At 39.6% G+C, this 20,083-nt stretch overlaps 1 long non-coding RNA gene across 3 annotated transcripts in view; it reads left to right on the forward strand.

Annotated features, from left to right (window-relative positions):
- LOC109460187 (uncharacterized) overlaps window positions 1-20,083 on the forward strand; it is an 81,905-nt gene that overhangs the window by 9,675 nt on the left and 52,147 nt on the right. The gene's annotated exons all lie outside the window — the stretch shown is intronic.

Raw genomic sequence — 20,083 nt, forward strand, 5'->3', positions numbered from 1 at the left:
TGCACAATATATAAATATCTATTTGTTGGTTGCATTGTTTAAATCTATCAGAAAAAAATAATGTGAAGAAATGTCTGAGGTGCACATAAGGGAGCCATTCTTGAGCCTTTACCTTCTTTTTTCACTGTAAAGTATCTCATAGGTCTCTGCATCTAGTCCCAGATAAAACACATCTTCACTGAGTTTATCCAATGAGGAAGAGAGAGAAAAATATTAAATAGCAGCCCTTCAAAGAGAAGGCTAATAAAACGCAGTATAAGTTAAATATTTTTATCCTGGCAGGAGCTTTTATTTTCTGAAAGGAAAACAGAGCAAACCTATGACACTACCCAAATGAATTTTGATTTTCATTCCTCCAAAGAGAAAATTTCCACAGTTTGGTTCTCTCTCTCTATCACACTTTGAGGGCCTTTGGTCTCCTCAAATCCACCCTTTAGGAATAGGCAACTAATTAATCTTCTCCCAGAAGCAGATGCTTTGGGAAAAAATGATAATTAGAAGGTGAGCAAAAAAGCTTTCATCTCAAATATTTACTAATGAGTAAGAATGTTTATCTAACCTCAAAGACCTGAGACAGACCCAGAAGGGTACAGAGTTCTGTCCACCTAAGTCTGGTTTCACAAAGCTCTTCTTTTTTTATCTGAATTTCTCAAATAACGTCATGTTTTGGTAAACACTGAAGTGCTCTTTGTTTTGACTCATGGTTTGCAGTACTAATTGCAATAGTCAGGACAGGCAATATCACACTGACAGATGAGAATGATTACATCTTCTACCATACCTAATTGGGTGGCACCTGCTAACCAGCTGGTTGGCTATGGGGTGTAGGGCTCCTCCCCCCTGCAAGGCCACAGGGCTCCCTCAAGGTCCAAAGATGGGGTAGGGGAGGGGAGGGGTTCCACATTGGGAGGTAAAAAATGATGTCAACTTTACTGTGTAGGAATTCCCCTTCTAGACTTCTGAACATTTTCACAATTATTTTTGAATAGATAATGCATAAGGCACAAAATACAAAAGGTACAAGTGGATATGCAGTGTTGCTAAATATACTTCATGCAGGTACATTGCCTATGGCTATCCAGGTACATACACTGCACAACTCCAGGGAAACCTAGTCCCATAGTTTAACATTTTTATGTATTTATTTTTTCAAGGTAGATTCTTTTTTTCTTATGATGTAAACAATATATCTTCTTGGGGAAAATGTGGAAAATACTGAAAAGTCCAAAGTACATAAAAAGAATCTGCAATCTCAGCCAACTAGTGATAACATCTGCCTACATTTGGATGTGGTTCCTTTCAGTTCTTTTAAAAGCATATACATTTGCTAAGTGCATTAAATAACACAATTGCATTAACTAATTGCGTTTCTACTACCACCTGCTAGCCACTTCAGCCTCCTCGCAAAGCCCAGCCATAGCCAAGTCCAAGAGAAGCCTTCGTTTCATGCAAATAAAACAATATTTGGATTGGGAATGCCTGGGATAGTTAGAGTCCAACCTTTTCATGGTCATATCCTGTTACAGGCTCCTCAACTACAATCTTGTGACTGGCAAGGGGGTGGAGGCAGGACTTCAGGTACAGTCAGCAGCCCTAAGGACTTTCAGGCAACTGTAAGCAATTTCTGGACAAAAGCTATCCCCTTAGCCTTCTGGGGTTTTAAAAGGGTGTGGTTACCAAATACCACAGGTCCATGAAGAGGTTTTCATCTATTCATATTGAGGTGAAAACAAAAGGACAATGCACTATTTTTCAGTTAAATTAATTCAAGATAAAAGGATTGTCTCTCATAATGTGTAATGTCATAATTTTTTATGTTAAAATAGGTTTCTCTTTTAGAAACAATGAAAGTTTAAAAACGATTTTCTTAACAAGCGCAAAACAAAACAAAGCAAGTTGGCAACCTTATATCAGTGCCCTAAATCATTTTTGAAATTTCAGTGACCCATGAAATCCAAAAATCTCAAAATCATTGAGCTTCGTAGGAACCTCCTATTGGAGGAAACTGTTCCAGGGAAGGCTCTGGTCACCCAAGACCCTCAAACCATGTTTGTCAAGCCACTATTCACAAAGGCAGTAGGGCAGGGCTGAGGTGGGGGCTTGATTGGGTTTCAGCTCCCTGAAACACTACCTCTGAGAAAGATATTCATATTTGCTACAGTGACATTATTGCCTACCCCAAAGGAGGTGCTTTAAAATCTCTGAATTGCTGATGAGAATATTATAAGCACCAGTATTCGCATTTTATGGAAGAGGAAATGAGGACTCTTGGAGATTAAATTGCCTGAGACCACACAGCTGCAGAGTTTAGATTAGAAGCCAGGCTAGGTGGATGCTAGAGACCGGGCCTCACCCCTACACCACATCCAGATCACAGACCATCGGCTGGGGATTCCTGATCTGGGCAGTTTGGAAATTTCTTTATCTACCGCCCTTCACCCCTGTCCCCCTCCTCCCCCCAGAAAACAAGAAAAGTGTTAATAGAAGGAAGGGGGAGTGTTTTCTTAATTCTCAGTACCACTTTGGTTGATGACTCTGAGCCCCTTAGACCTGAGTCATAATGGCTCTATTTAAAAATCAAATTGAAGAGAAATCATAAAAGCTAATCCAATTTTGCACAGGCATAGCAGATGAATTATCTCTGTTCACCCTCAGGTTCCCTTTCTGCATTTTTCTCCCTCTCTAAATCGACTGGCTTGCACCCTAACCAGCCTTAATTTGATTTACCAGAATCCCTTAAGGCTGAGTAGTGAATGTTTATTCACAATTGTATGTGCAAAGAACACAGTTAGATTCAAGCTTCTTGACCTTTAAGGTTCAAACAAATCACCCATAAATCTGGTAAACAGGCAGAGTCTGATTCAGTGGTTCTGGGGTGTGGCCTGAGAGTCTGCATTTCAAACAAGCACCCACTAGGTGCTGTTGCTGCTGATTGGTGCTTGGATGACCTATCGAGTAGTGAGACTTTAGGGAATATTAATTTTCCTAACTACATACTTTCTGAGCTGGACCCCGGGATAAAACCTCCTTTCAGGGAAGATTGTCCTTCAGGCATTTCACCGTAGCTTGAGTTCCATCCTCAGCTCTGTGAAATGACAGTTGGTGTGCACTCTGAAAAGAGCTTGGAGCCTCAGCAAAATAATTGTTCAGCGTCTTCTCATTTTATGTAAGGATACCTTTCTGGCTTTCAAAGTCACATCAACCGTCATTTGTGAACTTGAATTCTGTATAAATTGTTCTTCGTGGAACCTCCACTTTCACATTGGCCCCAAATACATAATTGTGAATTATTTACTTAATTAAGAATATGCAAGCTAGGCCCATCAATCTATGTAGTGGGTTATAGGTTAGATAATGCACTCCTTACATTTGTCCTAGGCCTTATTCTTTATGTAGGATTGCAGAATTATGTTCCAGAAAGAACTGTAGAAGTCATTAAGTATCTACTTACAGAAGAATTGTGACTCAGAGAGGGTGACACATTTGTCCGAGGAGACACAGGATCCAGCTTGTGCCAGAACCTGGATCTCCTCAACCCAAGTGCTCTGGGACTGGGCACATGGCCCGGGGGTCCTGTACCAGTTGGTGTTGGCAATCCAGGGCGCTCGAGCTCTCCACTGTCTGCATCCTAAATATTTCCTAGGAGGAATCTTTGAAGTTCCCACCCATACCTTCTTTGTGCACCTCTTAAGAATCCACAGACTACAAAGGGGTAGCAGGAAGGCCACCTGTTTAATGGTGACGGTCAGGACACTTTACCAGATAATCTCAAGCTTTATTGCTCAGGCTGATGTCAGGAGCTGCCATCTCTGCGGTGTCAGTAGTGGGAAAGTTAGGGGAAGAGAGGATAGGGAAGGAACCCATGCTGTTGCTTAGGCAAGTAGAAAGCATACGTGAGGCTGGATGACCAACTGCCCCACGTGTTAGCCTTGGGAACTTGAGCACATGAGGGAGGAATCGGTCTAATAACCTTCCACTTGTTGAAAATCAGCACATACCCAGAACGTGATCGATAGTATTCTGTTGGGTTCTATGTTTAGCACCATGTCTGGATATCTGGCAATTACTTTCCAGAATTTAAATAAGGAAGAGCTTGGGAAATAAAATTACCTTATGACAGAAGCAATTTGCAAATTCTTTTTAGCCTTCAGACTATTTTTCTCTTTGTCAGTTACATTATTAAGTGCCTGCTGTATGCAGAATAAATACAAGGCCCTCCTTCCTACCTATCTTCCTTCCCTCTCCTTATTTCCATCCCATCCCATCCATCCATCCATCCATCCATCCATCCATCCATCCATCCATCCATCCATCCCTACCAGCAGGTAATTTGAAATTGTCTAGACTATAGATGTGCTGGGAAGCAAAAGTTAACTTATATGATGTGCACAGACCAACAATTTTTAAAGAATGAGAATTTAGCAAAACACACTCAAACACTTTTCTTAAAGTATGCCCCATGGGACAGATTGCATAGAATGTGCTAGTAGAACCAATCAACCGGAAAGAGAGGTCTGTGCTCTTAATTGGGGAAATTTCCTTAATGTTGCATGAGGAATCTACCTCTTATAGATTTACAATGCCCGTTAGTGTATTGAAATCTCTGAGAAGTACTTCAGTAATGAAACATTTACATTGTGTTTAAACTTAAAATATGGTCTATAGAGTGGGTCAACTGAATTTATTTTATTTATGTATTTATTTATTTTGGTCTATGATAAGCACTGAAGTGAACTGAGCGAGCATTTAGAAAACTTTAGAGAAATTTAACAGAATAATTTAATGTTTGCTGATAAAAAAATTGAGTGTCTTTTTGTGTGCCTTTTTAATTTTATTTATTTGGAACATTTTTATTATAGTCCCCCCCCACCCCCCAAATGGTCTGAGACAAATTGGAAATAAAAGAAAAACTGGTCCTTCATCATGGAGAGTCTGAGAAGCATTGTCTTAAACCAATTTTTCCAGACTCATTTGACCAAAGAAACCCTAGTATAGGCCACCCCGTTAATAGTCTAAGGAACGGGAGTTTTGCACACTGTATTTTGGGAAATGCTATACAAAAATGTAACCAGACTAATTCAATGTTTAATAATTTCAAAAGCATTTCAGGATTATTAGTGCCTCAAGTTCATAATTCAGAGCAACGATTTTCACTGTGCTGTATACAGGTGGGTTGTAGTCTTAATTGCTGAACGTGCATACCACACAGGTGACCAGGCTGCAGTGTCTGCCATGTGATATGGTGCGTATTAAGGGTTACAGACAGTTCCTGACATCCTGAGCAAGGGGTAACATTTACACAAAGTAAAAACACAGAATTTTTTTTAAAAAATGGAGAGACTTAAGATGAAGTACAGAGTGGCAATTAAAATTTTATGCTTAGTCAAATCAAGTGCTCATATTTTGAAGAGATTTAATATAGTTATAAAAATTTTATTTCATTTCATCATTCCTTCAAATCTGAGTGGAAATGATTTTTTTTTTAATGTCCTTATCTCCCCCAAATTACCTTAGTTCGGTGCTAATTTGATCTCTTCATTATTAATTCAAATTTGCAAAGTTAAAAGAAACCAGCGTCTCTGTTGATTGTGAGAGGAAAAGGAAATGGCTTTACTTTAAAATTTACCCATATGATTGCTTTTCACATTTCTCTCTGCCAATATGCTGGTCATTTGTAGATCCTCAACTCCTGTTCCTTCCCTTCTGTTTACTGTTGTGTATTTTAGAAACTTCATTTCCCAGACACTCTTGCCCGTAGGCTTTCGGTTGGGTTCTGCCCGAAGCCCTGAGGAGACACTGGGAGGGTAGGCAGAGGAGAGGAGCCATTCCCTCCCAACTTCTGGTTTCTGTGACTTGGTTTCAACACCTGCCCTGGGCTCTGACTTGGCAGTCTGGCACTGGCTTGGTGGTCCCAACGCTCCACGGTACACCCCAAGCGGCATAGTGGAGAGGTGCACCTGGTAACCCTTCCCATGACTCCCCAGCCCTAAGTGGTAGCATTTCCTCAAATTACTAATAGTTCCATTATCTTACCGTAGCTTCCGCTTTTTGTTCTTTCAACCTTTTCAACATTTCAGTAACTAGTTGCCTGTATTGAATACTATTTGTTTGAAATATCTAGCAAGGTACTCGTTAGAAAACCATTTTGAAGAAAAACTATATTGGCACCCTATTTAAATATAGCTATCTATTTATATGTGTGTGTGTGTGCATACTGTGTATAGATGTATATATACAGAGAGTGCCAAAAAATGTATACACATTATAAGGAGGGAAAAAACTGCATTAAAATTGTAATGCTCTGCCCGGCCCGGTGGCTCAGGCGGTTAGAGCTCTCTGTTCCTAACTCCAAAGGCTGCCGGTTCAATTCCCACATGGGCCAGTGGGCTCTCAACCACAAGGTTGCCAGTTCAATTCCTCAAATCCCCCAAGGGATGGTGGGCAGCGACCCCTGCAACTAAGATTGAACACAGCACCTTGAGCTGAGCTGCCGCTGAGCTCCCAGATGACTCAGTTGGTTGGAGTGCATCCTCTCAACCACACGGTTGTCAGTTCGACTCCCACAGGGGATGGTGGACTGTGCCCCCTGCAACTAGCAATGGCAACTGGACCTGGAGCTGAGCTGCGCCCTCTACAACTAAGACTGAAAGGACAACAACTTGAAACTGAATGGCACCCTCCACAACTAAGATTGAAGGGACAACAACTTGACTTGGAAAAAAAGTCCTGGAAGTACACACTGTTCCCCAATAAAGTACTGTTCCCCTTCCCCAATAAAATCTTTTTTAAAAAAATGTAATGCTCAATATATACCAATAACAAAAGATGAATACAAGTCACGTTTGACATCTGCAATTACAAGAGGTGCTCAAAGTGGTTGCTCAAAGTGGTTACCATCAGCATCCAGACACTGCAGAAGCTTTGTAGTTTGATGTTGCTTGTGCTTTTGGTGTCATACTAAAAAAAATTGTTGCCAAAACCCATGCCAAGGAGGTTTTCTCCTATGTTTTCTTCTTGGAGTTTGTGTCTCAGTGGTATTTAATCCATTTTGAGTTAATTTTTGTGAGCGGTGTAAGATAGAGACCCAAATTCATTCTTTTACATGTGATTATTCAGTTCTCCCAGCACCACTTACTGAAGAGGCTATCCTTTCCCCACCGAGTATTCTTGGCGCTTTGGTCAAATATTTGTTGACTGTATGTGCGCGCGCACACACACAATTTCATCACTATCCTTCAAAAGTCATTGCTGGTTCTTTGAATGAAAGGAAATATTAAGTAAAAAGATAAATATTTCATCACATGTTATGCTTATCTCCTTATACCTTTCACTCTATAGCGCATTTGACTTCTCGGTATTTTAATTATAAACATGTCCTTGTGCACTATAAATTGCATAAATCATGAGTATATGGCTTCCCTTAGCCAACGCTGGCAACACAATATGATTGACTGCAGCCACCCCAGAAACCTGTGTTTCTTCACAAAATGTCCTGGGATTAAATCACAGAAAGATGTAGGAGTAAAGAATTCTTTGGTGCTTTCTACATTTGTATTTAAATGCAACACTCATTTTAACATGATAAATAAAAATAACCAAAGTCCTCAAGGAAATAAAAGAGAAGTACACCCGAATGTCTGTGCTTTGAGCTGCAGGGTAATAATTGGAGTAGTACAATATCCTGTGTGCCCAACGGCCTCCTGAGTGTGAAGCAAACCTGAGCTAGATTCTGTTCAGATCTCAGGAACCCTGTAATATTTTTAGTGCAAGATATAGCATCACAGCACTGGAAAGACTGTTTTCTTCTTCTTTTAAATGTTAAGTTGAATCAGGTGGTGGAAGGAGAGCTTTTCTTTTTTTTAATTTGTTCATGTACAAACAAGTCCTGCAGCTCCAGAGACTTGAAATTTGAATCTGAATGATTTCTAATAGAAACCATGATTTGGATTTGGCTGAAAATTCTCAATTTGATTTTCCAGGACAGGCTGATGACAACTGCTGGCCAGCAGTCAGGCTGGCCTGGCAGAGCTGGCTTCTATTTCCTCCTGTTTCCCTTTCTTTGTTTGGATCTTTGAAATGCCCAGGAGCTAACAGCTGCTGGAGGTGGGGCAGAAAGGCCTGGCAGGAACAGGTGGCCCCACCTGTGTCTCAGTGGTGCCAGATCCAACAACTGATCACCCAGCTGGGAGAGGGGAAGTCGGGCAGAAAGACAAAAATGGGGAGCCACAGTGACAGGGGTGGGAGTTAAAAGTCAGGGGTGAGGAATGAGAGTGGGGCCAACCTGATCAGCTGCTTTAAGAATGAGGCTTTTAGCTCCTATGAGGGATTTGTTAGGGTCCCTTAGCATTGGTGAATCAGGAGGACTCACGTGGAAGTGAAAGTGAACAATAATTCTCTTTTAAAAATATGGCCACCTAGGTAGTTTTCTTGAATCCTCTGATCCTGCAATCCTAAGCAGGGTCTGAAACCTGATAACGTTTAATGACTCCTTCAGTGGTAAACAGACCACACACACTCCCCAGGCTTAGAGGCGAGCTCTGCTAGAGTGCTCTTCTCTGGAGCTGAGCAATGAACAACCCACGGAGCTCTGGTTTCAGCCAGCCGTGCCATGCCGAGGCTTCAAAGGGGAAGCCAGAGAGCCAGGGGCAGCATCACAACTGAGGGATGGGCTGAGCGGATCTGAGCCCTTCCGGGTCCTGGCTGGTTGACTTGCCCTAGCATTGAAACCTGCCCAATCACCTAGAATTCCCATGGTGCTTCTTGCCAAGTAAGGCCCCGAAGGGCAGGGTGGGACACCTCTGATATTCCACGTGATCACTTTTGCTGGCTCCTCCTCTAAGGGCACTAAGTTCTTGACTGAGACACCCCCACCCAATAAAAGATTAACAAGAGAAAAAAAACACATTTTAACTACATATTCACATGTACTGGGGTTGCCCAAAAAATGTATACAAGTGGGTACTTTGGTCAGTGCTGCTCAAGCAGTAGTTGGCCATCATCAGAAGTGTCTAGAGGCTGATGGTAACCACTCTGAGCACCTCTTGTAATTGCAGAAGTCAAACGTGACTTGTATTCATCTTTTGTTATCAGTATGTATTGAGTATTACAATTTTAATACAGTTTTCCTTCCTTAAAATGTGTATGCATGTTTTGGGCACCGTGTGTATATACAGGAGTCCTACAAAGATAGGAGGCTTAAAGAAGTGACAGAGCAGGAAGCTTTTATACCTTTCAGACAAAGAAACAATACATTAGTAAAGAATTGACAAGACAAAGGGGTTTGGGCCAGAGGTAGTAAATATGGTGAAGAAGTAGCAAGGTTTGTTTATATAGCCTTCTTCGCCCTAAATTCCTTCTTCCCTCCTGGTACAGGAAGGGGACCTTTCACATGGGTGATTTATCTCCTGCTTTCAGGGAAGAAGGACGAGATCAGAGACCTTCCCCCTTCAGCTGGTTTCTCAAACTCCTTCAACTTAAGATATTCAGTAGGCCAAAGGTGCCATACTTTGAGGTAGCATGTCCGGAACCCCATCACTCCTTTCCCTGTCCTGCTTTCCCATCTCCTTACCAGTTTCCCCTGGAAGTACTTTGTTAATAAATCATTTGCACCTGAATTCTCCTCTCAGCAACTGCTTCTGGGGAAACCAACTTAAAACAGGCAGTTTTTAAAATTCCAGTGACCCTGAGAAGAGTGGTGCTTGAGGAACAGTCCTTTAAGATACTAATGGGCTTCTTTGATTATTTAATCAGAGCAGTCCCATTGAAGAGCTGCCCTTGCCAAAACTGAGCTTAACCCAGGTAAGTTTTGGTTTTCTTTTTACCCTCTGGAGAAAGTCTTGTTGGGGTGGGGCACTAGCTTAGGAGCAGCCAAAGGTTGTTTTGGCTTTGTGGATTGGAAGCCAAAAGGGGACCTCTGTCTAGGGCCACATCTGCCTAGGGGTGTTGAACACACTGTAGGGTCCCTGGCACAGGGGAGGGGATCAGCAGTTATGGGGGAACAGAAGGCTGGCTGGTCAGCGTTCTAGGCTGTGAAGTCAAAGCGGAAGAGCTGCCCACGTGTCTGGCAGCTTTGTACCATTACTCCGATTCTCTATTGAATGAGAATGCAAATTAGGAGAAGTTTTTTTGTTTGTTTTTTTTAAAGATTTTTATTGGGGAAGGGGAACAGGACTTTATTGGGGAACACTGTGTACTTCCAGGCCTTTTTTTCCAAGTCAAGTTGTTGTCCTTTCAATCTCAGTTGTGGTCGGTGCTGTTCAGCTTCAAGTTGTTGTTCTTTCAGTCTTAGTTGTGGAGGGCACAGCTCAGCTCCAGGTCCAGTTGCCATTGCCGTTGCTAGTTACAGGGGGCACAGCCCACCATCCCTTGCGGGACTCGAGGAGTTGAACTGGCAACCTTGTGGTTGAGAAACCACTGGCCCATGTGGGAATCTAACCTGCAGCCTTCGGAGTTAGGAGCATGGAGCTCTAACCGCCTGAGCCACCAGGCCGGCCCTAGGAGAAGTTTGAGGCTGTGTTATTGTAATGATTTTAGCAATGTTTTCCACTATCTTGAAAGCATAACCTGTAATAGTAACAAAAAGAAATCCTTTCAAATGGTCTTTTCCTCTAGGCACACAGGTGTTTTTGTTTGTAACAATAAGGTATTGCTCCATTACATCCTTTAAAAAGTGATTTGCACACTTGAAACCTATGTAATTTTACTAACCATTGTCACCCCCAATAAACTTAATTCTTTTAAAAAAAGAAATAAAAGTGATATGTTAACAGACACCATTTACTAAATATAAAGGGAAATCATTTGATTGGAGCAGGACAGGAAATGTAAACAACTTATATCCTCAGGCTCGAGTGAGAAAGTATGGTCGAAATAGAGAAGTCTGAATCCATAATATCAACTCACATTTATATTAAGTAGTCTGGGACCAAAGCACAAAGAATGTGGTATTAATTTATCTTTAGTAAATACTTAAGGCTGAAAATACAGGTTTTTGTTTTTAAAATGTAAGGAAATGTAGTCTTTTAACTTTAAAGTCCTGAATGTACGTGATTACTCATACTTTTTTGCTCAATGAGAAGTTGGGAAAAGGTAAAGGTATTAATAGCACACAAAATCTCTTTAAAAACTATTTTTTATTGTTGTGGAGTATATTACACCAGGGAATATATAATGCATGTATACAGTTGCTTTTAATTACATTTATTGGGTGACATTGGTTAAGTAAAATTATATAGGTTTCAAGTGTAAAATTCTGTAACACATCAACTATATATTGCATTGTGTGTTCACCATCCCAAGCATATCTCCTTTCACCACCATATATTTGATCCCCTTTACCCTCTTCTACCTCCCCCACTCACCCTTTCCCCTCTGGTAACCATGAAACTGTTGTCTGTGTCTATGAGTTTTTGTTTGTCTTGTGTGTTTGTTGCTTTCAGTTTTATATGCCACATCTGAGTGAAATCATATGGTTCTCGACTTTTTCTGTGTGATTTATTTCGCTTAGCATGATAATATGAAGATCTATCCATATTGTTTCAAATGTCAGTATTTCATTTTTTCTTACAGCTGAGTAATATTCCATCGTATGTATGTACCACATCTTCTTTATTCGATCACCTATCGAAGGACACTTCGGTTGTTTCCGTGTCTTGGCCACCATGAATAATGCTGCAATAAATATAGGGGTACATATATCTTTACAGATAAATGTTTTCAGATTTTGGGGGAAGTAGAAGAGGGATTGCTGACTTGTATGGTAATTCTATTCTTAAATTTTTGAGGAACCTCCACACTGCCTTCCATATCAGCTGTACCAATTTATATTCCCACCAGCAGTGTATGAGGGTTCAAAAATTAATTCTGTACACTGCACTCAGCATTGGAATTCAAGTATACTAGCACTTTTGAGGACCCTCTGATTCTTCCTCTCTCCCCTATTACATCCTTTTCTTTAAGACATAACAGGTATCCGAAATATCTGTGTCAATCATTGCTTTTCTTTATAGCTTTACCCATATGTCTGGCGACTTCAATAATACGTCGTTATATTTTTTTATGTTGTAGACCTTTAATATAAATGGAATCATATTGCTTGTGTTTTTCTGTTACCAGCTCTTTTTTCTTTCACCGTTGCTTTTGAGATATGTCAGCAGCAGTTCATTCATTTCCTCTCTACTACCATGTTCCATTGTGGTTATACCATCATTTTTAATCCATTCTGCTCTTAATGGGATTTACATTGTTTCTGACTTTGTGAAATTACGCATTGGGCTTTTATGGATGTTTTTCTGGTGCACATTTCTGAGCTTCTCTGGGGTACACCTACAAGTGGAAATAAAGAGTCTGAGGTACATGCATCTTTAACTTTATGGACAGTATGTGGGTTCCAGCTAGGTTTCATGTGAATGAAACTGACCGTGCAAACTCAGGCCTGCGGCACTACCTCCTGCACTGGATGCTCAATTTGGAAGTGTGGAGGACTTGGTACCTTCTGAGGCAAGCCTCTGGCTGATGGTGGCTGAAGCCTATGGACAAATGCTCCCCTTTTCCCTTCAGCATGTACAGTCAAAGAGACCTTTCCTACAGCTTCTCAGCTAAGGCTAGAGCACCTCTAGTAGCAACACAAACTGCATTCTCACATCGCTCTCCCTCCTTTTCCTCTTCATTCCTCTTTTACTCTTGTCCTCTGGGATCACACTCCCTCAATATGATGTTTTGCTTTATTTGGCTGTACTTTCTGTGCAACTCAGGCTTAGGTACTTTTATTCTGTCATAAACTTTTACGGCTATAAATTTTCTCCTGAGTACCTTCATTAGTTGATTCTCAACATATTTTTAATGTGCAGATCTTTTTTGGAGGTATGGGGGAGTTCTAAGTCTTTCCCAATGTTTACTATTTTTTGTCATTGACCTAAGAATTCTTTATATGTATTTATATTTACAAATATAGAGATTTCAAAAGCTATCCTTTTGTTAGTAATCTGTCTTAATTACATTGTGATTAGAGGGTGTGTTCTGTTAGGTACTGATTCTTTGAAATTGTATTTTATATTGATAGCTTCAATTCAAATCCATTACCACAAGGTTCTTTCTCACCTTGCATTTCAAATTCTTCCACAGTGAGATCGTTGGTTCCTAACATATCAGTATATTTACTTATTTGTTCTATCCTGCAATTATACACAAGATAGTTTCAGAATTATAACACTGGTTGCTTTACTAACAACAATTCTACTAAGTAAATTCAAGATTTTTTGCAGTTCTTTTTGTCCTCAAGATGTTTTCAACTCAGGTTATATTGTTTTCAAAAATTACTTGAATCAATTATTTTTTCTGTAGTGTTTTATTATTGATTTGATATACAGTTAAATCAATTTGTGTCTGTATTCAATTTTAATTTTATTCCTTTTTAATTTTATTTTTGAATGCAGAAGACATTTTCATTGTTTAATAATAGAGACCTTATCTTGTTTTCAATAAGACACCTGATACATTTTTCATAACTTCAGAGAAAGTTTCATCTGATAGCACCATCCCAACTAAACAGTTTTGAAGTGCAGGCCAATGCAATTTTGGAGGAAGGTTTCTAGTGACAACCATAGAGCCTTGTCACATTATAAAAACAATTGTCAATGCTCTCCCATTAGATGGTAAGCTCCTTTGGAACACAGACAATGTCTTTGAATCCCCAGAACCTAACAAATGGTCAACACATAAAAGTTGTTTAATAAATCTTTATTGAATGAATGGAAGGAGGAACAAACAGATGAGTATAAGGGAAGAATATCTCAATGAGCTAAAATAGTGGGCTAACACCAACTAAATTAAGTTTACGAGAGCCAAATGAAGTGTAATTTTTATGTTATTAAATAAAAACAACACATGTACAAATGTATAGAATGTGGGATTCCTGGCTTAATAATAATATAAATAGACCTGAGCGACTTCATTGCTACTACTCAAAAATCCCAAAACCCTGGTAAAGTTTTAGACTTCATTAAAAAACTATTTTTTATATTTGTACAAAATCCAGATAGTCACATTGCCCATTGCTCTGATCGGATGACACTTAAATGCTGTATGCAGTTCCACATTACATACTTTTCAAGCAGGACATTGATACAAAGGAAGGGTGTTTAGGAGGATGACCATGAGCCTGAGGGGTCTGAAAACCACATCAAAATACCAGATGATGGAATGTACTGGGCAAACTTCTCTTGGAGAAGATTTTGGGAAGAAATAACAACTCTTCAAATTTGTGAGACATGGAGAAAAAAGATCAGTCATTCTGTGGGGCTTCAAATATCAGAGCTAAAACCGATTTATGTAAAGTATAAAGTCTAACTTTAGCCCAGTGTAAGGAAATACTTTCTGTTCAACTCTAAGAAAATATTTTCTCACCTCAAACTGGTGAGCTCCAAACATGGTGAGGTCCATGGCATTTGTCAAATACTAGCTGTGACCGACCATCTTTTAGGAATGTTAGAGGGAAATGCCCTGCTTTGAGTTATTCCAAATGTACACGAAGGAACTGTCCAACTGATTCCACACCCTAATCCTTGGGCTTAGTGTTGTCATTAAAGAACAAACGTTGTTTTTTAATAATTGAATTTCTCTAATATTGAAGGACTATTTCCACATGTCGACAGATGTGATTTCTTTGTCATTCACCAAGTGTCTCTAAACTGTTTATCAAATTTAGAACACAGAACACCAAGCCTTGAGATCCTTCATATAAAAAGGGCTCCCTGATAAATCAGTTTTTAAAATACTGCCTAATACACCACTCTGCCAGATTCACAATCTGGACGTATTAGAGAGTGTGAGAAGAAAGTTGTTTTAACTCAGCATTTCCTAAACTTAGTTGCCAATGAAATACTACTTTTTTTTTTTTTTTTAACATAGTGTCTTTTCTTCCAAGGTTCCTGCTTTCCTTCTTTTTTCTGTCTCCACTCTCTGAGGTCATCCTCATTTAATGCTGTTTCTGCAAGACTGCAGCCTCAAACACAATTTCTCAAATGAACCACAAGATGGCTCTGCTTGTCTTACAAAACAAGGCTGCGGGCGCTTTCCAAACCCTGCCAGCAAGGGAGGATTTCGGTCTGTGCTACAAACCGAAACAAAAGGTGGTCGGGACTCAGGAAAACTGGGGTGTGCACGAGTTAATTTAGAAATATCACCTGACTCGGGTGAAGTTTTCGGAAGAATGTTGTAAAGGCCGGGGTTTTCTGGTTGTCCCTTCCAATTTTCCATTTTGAGGATAAATTTCTTCCGGATCAGTGAAGGATGAGACACATGCAATCTGGGAAGAGACTTTTCCTGCAAAGCCACTGTTTCTAACCAATCATAGTTTCATTTCCTTTCAGACCTTTGAAAACAAAAGGAGGTTGAAGCAGTAAATCAGAGTTGTTGGCACTGAGCTCTTTTACATCCTAACCACTGGGCTTAATCCTCAGTGCTGCTGAGTTCACTTGAATTAGCAGCAGGAGGAGCAATTCAATGGTGCTTCAACCCTGATTGCAGCATTTTTCAAAGAATTAATTTTTTGCAGGTATATGCATTTTTAATAAATGGGAAAAATAATTATTGTCCTGAAGGCTAAGGAAGGGATATTTCTCACTGAGTTGAACGAGCTCCTGCGAGGTGTGCTGTGGGTGGGCAAGAAGGGTTAATTATTTCTAAGGGATCTCAGCATCCTTATGGTTGCCAATTCTGAGAAGCTCTGTGTTCATTAGATGATACCGTCAGATATCTTCAGAAAAATCACTATATCTCTTTATATCAGGCTTTTCTGTTGCCCACGCTGTTCTTTTTTAAGTGGTTATGTCACTGTTTATCCCCGAGGCTCCAAGAAGGATGCCAAGCCAGTAATAATACCTGAAGAGGACATGGGCAGTGTAAGTGAATGAAGCGTAGGCTGCTATATTGGTTGGCCAAAGGTGTTTCCTTGATGTTTCTGCCCAGCAGGATATAATATTTGATATAGAAATATTTTACCTTTTTCCAAATGGCATTTTATTCCAATATTTTTATTAGTAAAAATTTTTATGCATATTATAGTACAAAGAATATGCATTTCGTCAACACCAAGATTCAACGGTTGCCAACATTTTGCCATGTTTGCTCTATCTCTCTCTGTATGTGTTCCCAAAATGTCTTTTAAAGATGCTTCCCTTCAGAGTAAGAACCAGTTAAACCCCATGCATTGTATTGGTACATGCTACAACATGGATGAACTTCAACGACATTGTGCTAAGTAAAAGAAACTAAACACAAAAGACTGCATCTTGCATTATTTCATTTATATGAAATGTTCAGAGTAGGCAAATCTATAGAGACAGAAAATAGATTAGTAATTGCCTGGGGCTGGGGTAGGAATGGAGATTAACTATAAACAGATACAAAGGATTTAATTGAGGTGATAAAAATATTCTAAAACTGGATTATGGCAATGGTTATACAACTTGGTAAAAATTATTGAAGTCTACACTTAAATAGGTGAATTTTATAATGTAAATTATACTTTGATAAAGTAAAAAGAAAAAAAGGTTTTTAGTCAAGCTATTCTCCCCGTCAACCCTGACCTACAGCCCTGTGTTTAGAGATATCCAGTGCACCCAATTTGAAGGGTCTAGGACCAAAATTGCCTTGTCTCTTACAGGTTTCTTTAGCTTTCTACTTTGTCAGGTCTGCCAAATTCGTTGTCACTTGTCCAATTTCTAACATCTAAAACATTATTTTTTTTTAAAGATTTTATTGGGGAAGAGGAACAGGACTTTATTGGGGAACAGTGTGTACTTCCAGGACTTTTTTTCTAAGTCAAGTTGTTATCCTTTCAATCTTAGTTGTGGAGGGTGCGGTTCAGCTTCAAGTTGTTGTCCTTTCAGTCTTAGTTGCAGAGGGCGCAGCTCAGCTCCAGGTCCAGTTGCCATTGCTAGTTGCAGGGGGCACAGCCCACCATCCCTTGCGGGACTCGAGGAATTGAACTGGCAACCTTGTGGTTGAGAGCCCACTGGCCCATGTGGGAATCGAACCAGCAGCCTTCGGAATTAGGAGCATGGAGCTCTAACTGCCTGAGCCACCGGGCTGGCCCTCTAAAACATTATTGACAACTTTCCTCAGCTGTCATTTCCACTGCAGCTTTGGATTCGTGCACTTTTTATTCTGAGTTCTAGCCATGGTTCTGCTGGTCACGTCTGGTAGTTTTCAGAGCCCATCCCACATCCACTTTACTAGTTGTGGGGTCTGCACAATTGTTGGGGTTTCATAATGCGTTCTCAGATCGGTTCAGCTCATAACAGCCTAGGAAACATTAGCTGCATGGTTCACTATGTGGCTAGCCTCACTCAAATGAGTCACAGGCTTACTGTAACCAAAAGCCTATGTGCCATATTGAATACTTCTCCCAATCTCATCCTGGTTAAATTCCCCCTTCCAGGTGGCTGGTTAGCTCAGTTGGTTAGAGTGTGGTGCTGGTAGCACCAAGGTTGTGGGTGCAATCCCCACATGGGCCACTGTGAGCTGTGCTCTCCTTAAAAAAAAAAAATTCCCCCTTCCATCATAATAACCCACACACAATAATAAGCAAGGAGACATTGCTGAGAGTGAAGCCGGGAGGTGACCTGCATCCCCAATTCAGACATATATGTTCTTTCAGGTCTCATTTGATTTTTTTGTTTGTTTGTTTGTTTGTTTGTTTTTTTCATTTGATATTTTCTTCTTGCGAGTACATATGATTTATCACACATACCTGCCCCTATGACACTGGAAATGCCGATGACTGTAACTGGTAGCTCCTGAAATCTTGACTTCTGGGATAATTGCTAAATATGTAGGTGTCTTCCTAAGTTTTGCATCAATTGATAAGATAAATATTGGAATTACAAAGGCTTTAACTCAGTTAGGGTAAAGGTAACCGAGCCCAGCTCTAACTTTTGAACTATGCCATTAATTACAAAGGAAGCGTATGACTATTTTAGCTACAAGATTTTTAAAAGAATGTGGATTGTTATCAGATGCTTTGTATGCACATAATGTTAGAATGTTGTAAAAGGAACAAATATATGGTGATGGAAGGAGAACTTACTATGGTTGGTAAATACACAATAGGATTTATAGATGATGTAATACAGAATTGTATACCTGAAATCGATGTAACTTTACTAACAATTGTCACCCCAATAAACTTTAATTTAAAAAAAGCATGTTGTAAAAGGGACACTAATGGAAAGTAAACACTGGCCAAGGCAGATTTTATTCTATATCTCTGCCTCCTTGAATTGAGAGCTTTGCAACTTTTATCTCAATCTAAATTTCCTGACATTTTTTCTTATTTAACCAAGTAATCTTGGTCAGCCATATAACCAGAGATGATATTCAAATAATGTTTAAATGATATGAGGCAGGCTCTGAGCCATCAAAGGATGGTCCCCAAGCTTCCTGCTGTGCTAAACATTCATCCTTACTCGGCAGATTGTGATGATATCCAGGAGTCCTGGTGGGGCGTCTAGGATAGGTGGGGCAAGAGGAGAACTTAGGTGGCTTGGGGCAATAGCTATTTACTACTTGGTTTAGAATTATTTCAGTGTTTTATCAACTAGTATGACTGCACTAGTCCATACTGTCTCCATATAACCTTTTTGAGGTTGTTTCTCATCTGTAAAATGCCTCGCAGAGTTGTTGAATTCTGTACATAAATATTCTTTGAGCACAGTAAAGCCCTGTATAACCGAAATAGGAGATTAGAGTTTGTTTTGTAGGTAAATGTGCTTCCTGTTGGGGAGGTAAGGAGATTTCCCAGCTAGTGGGGGTTCACAAACAATGACTCTAATTTAAGAGTACCCCGTATTCCATCAAAACTGAGAATTGATACTGGATGATGGGGTTGTTGGCCTACCAGAAGACAGCTTTCAACTACTGGCGCCCGAGTATGGGACACCCTCATGAAGCTCTGGGAAGAGGGCAGTGGAAAACCCCCCAGCGGCTATTTTCCATTACTGTTCTTCACCTGCTCCCCAAAAGCATGATTGGGGGGTGAGTGGACAAGGGATGGAAAGAGGAGGAAAACTGTGTTTCCACTCTGATCCATCAGGGAGTTAATTGTTTTCTGGCAAAGGGAATATAATTAAAAGTGTGTGGTTCATAATAGGTACTCTGTATATATTTGACAATTAATGCTGCAGCAATGCTAATAGCAGAATGCAGGATTATATAAAATAGAACATAGCACTCAGATTAGAGACAAGCAGAAAGCAACTAAATGATTAAAATGGAAGAGAAGTCATTGCTTTGGAGTAGGTAGTTAATGGCAGGCATGTTTCAGAGCATATAGCAATAAAGAGATGTCTTTATTATTATCTTTTTATTCATTTGATACAAAATTCTATGATACCTTATCATTGTAAATGAGGATTTTCTTCTCTTACATGGTACTGCCATCACCTCATCCTTCTAAAATATTTTTATAGCAATATTTAGTTAAATCAATATGCAGTGTTTTTCATAATATGTCTATATAAATATTGTTCTCCTTGAACCAGGCAAGGTTACTATAATTTTTTTCCTTTATTGCACAACCTATTTTTGAAATTAGTAAGTGCCTTTCTCCCAACTTTCAGGCTTTTTTAGATATATATTATGGTTAATTTTCCAATATCTCCCAACAACCTCTCAATTTTCCATGAGGTCAGTCTTATCAGTTAACCTATCAGTTTCTTTTTTAAATTTATTTTTAAATTAAATTTAAGGTGACATTGGTTAATAAAACTATATAGGTTTCAAGTGTATAAATTCTGTGGTACATCATCTGTATATTGCATTGTGTGTTCACCACCTGAAGTCAAATCTTCTTCCATCACCATATATTTGACCCTCTTTACCGTTTTCTACCTCCCCCTTCCCCCTTTTTCCTCTGGTAACCACTATACTTACTGTTGTCTGTGTCTATGAGTTTTTGTTTGTTTGTCTTGTTCATTTGTTGCTTTCAGTTTTATATCCTATATATGAGTAAAATCATATGGTTTTTTACTTTTCCCATCTGTTTTATTTCACTTAATATGATATTCTCAAGATTCATCCATGT

Source organism: Rhinolophus sinicus, linkage group LG03 (assembly GCF_036562045.2).
Source record: "Rhinolophus sinicus isolate RSC01 linkage group LG03, ASM3656204v1, whole genome shotgun sequence".
Lineage (NCBI taxonomy): Eukaryota > Metazoa > Chordata > Mammalia > Chiroptera > Rhinolophidae > Rhinolophus > Rhinolophus sinicus.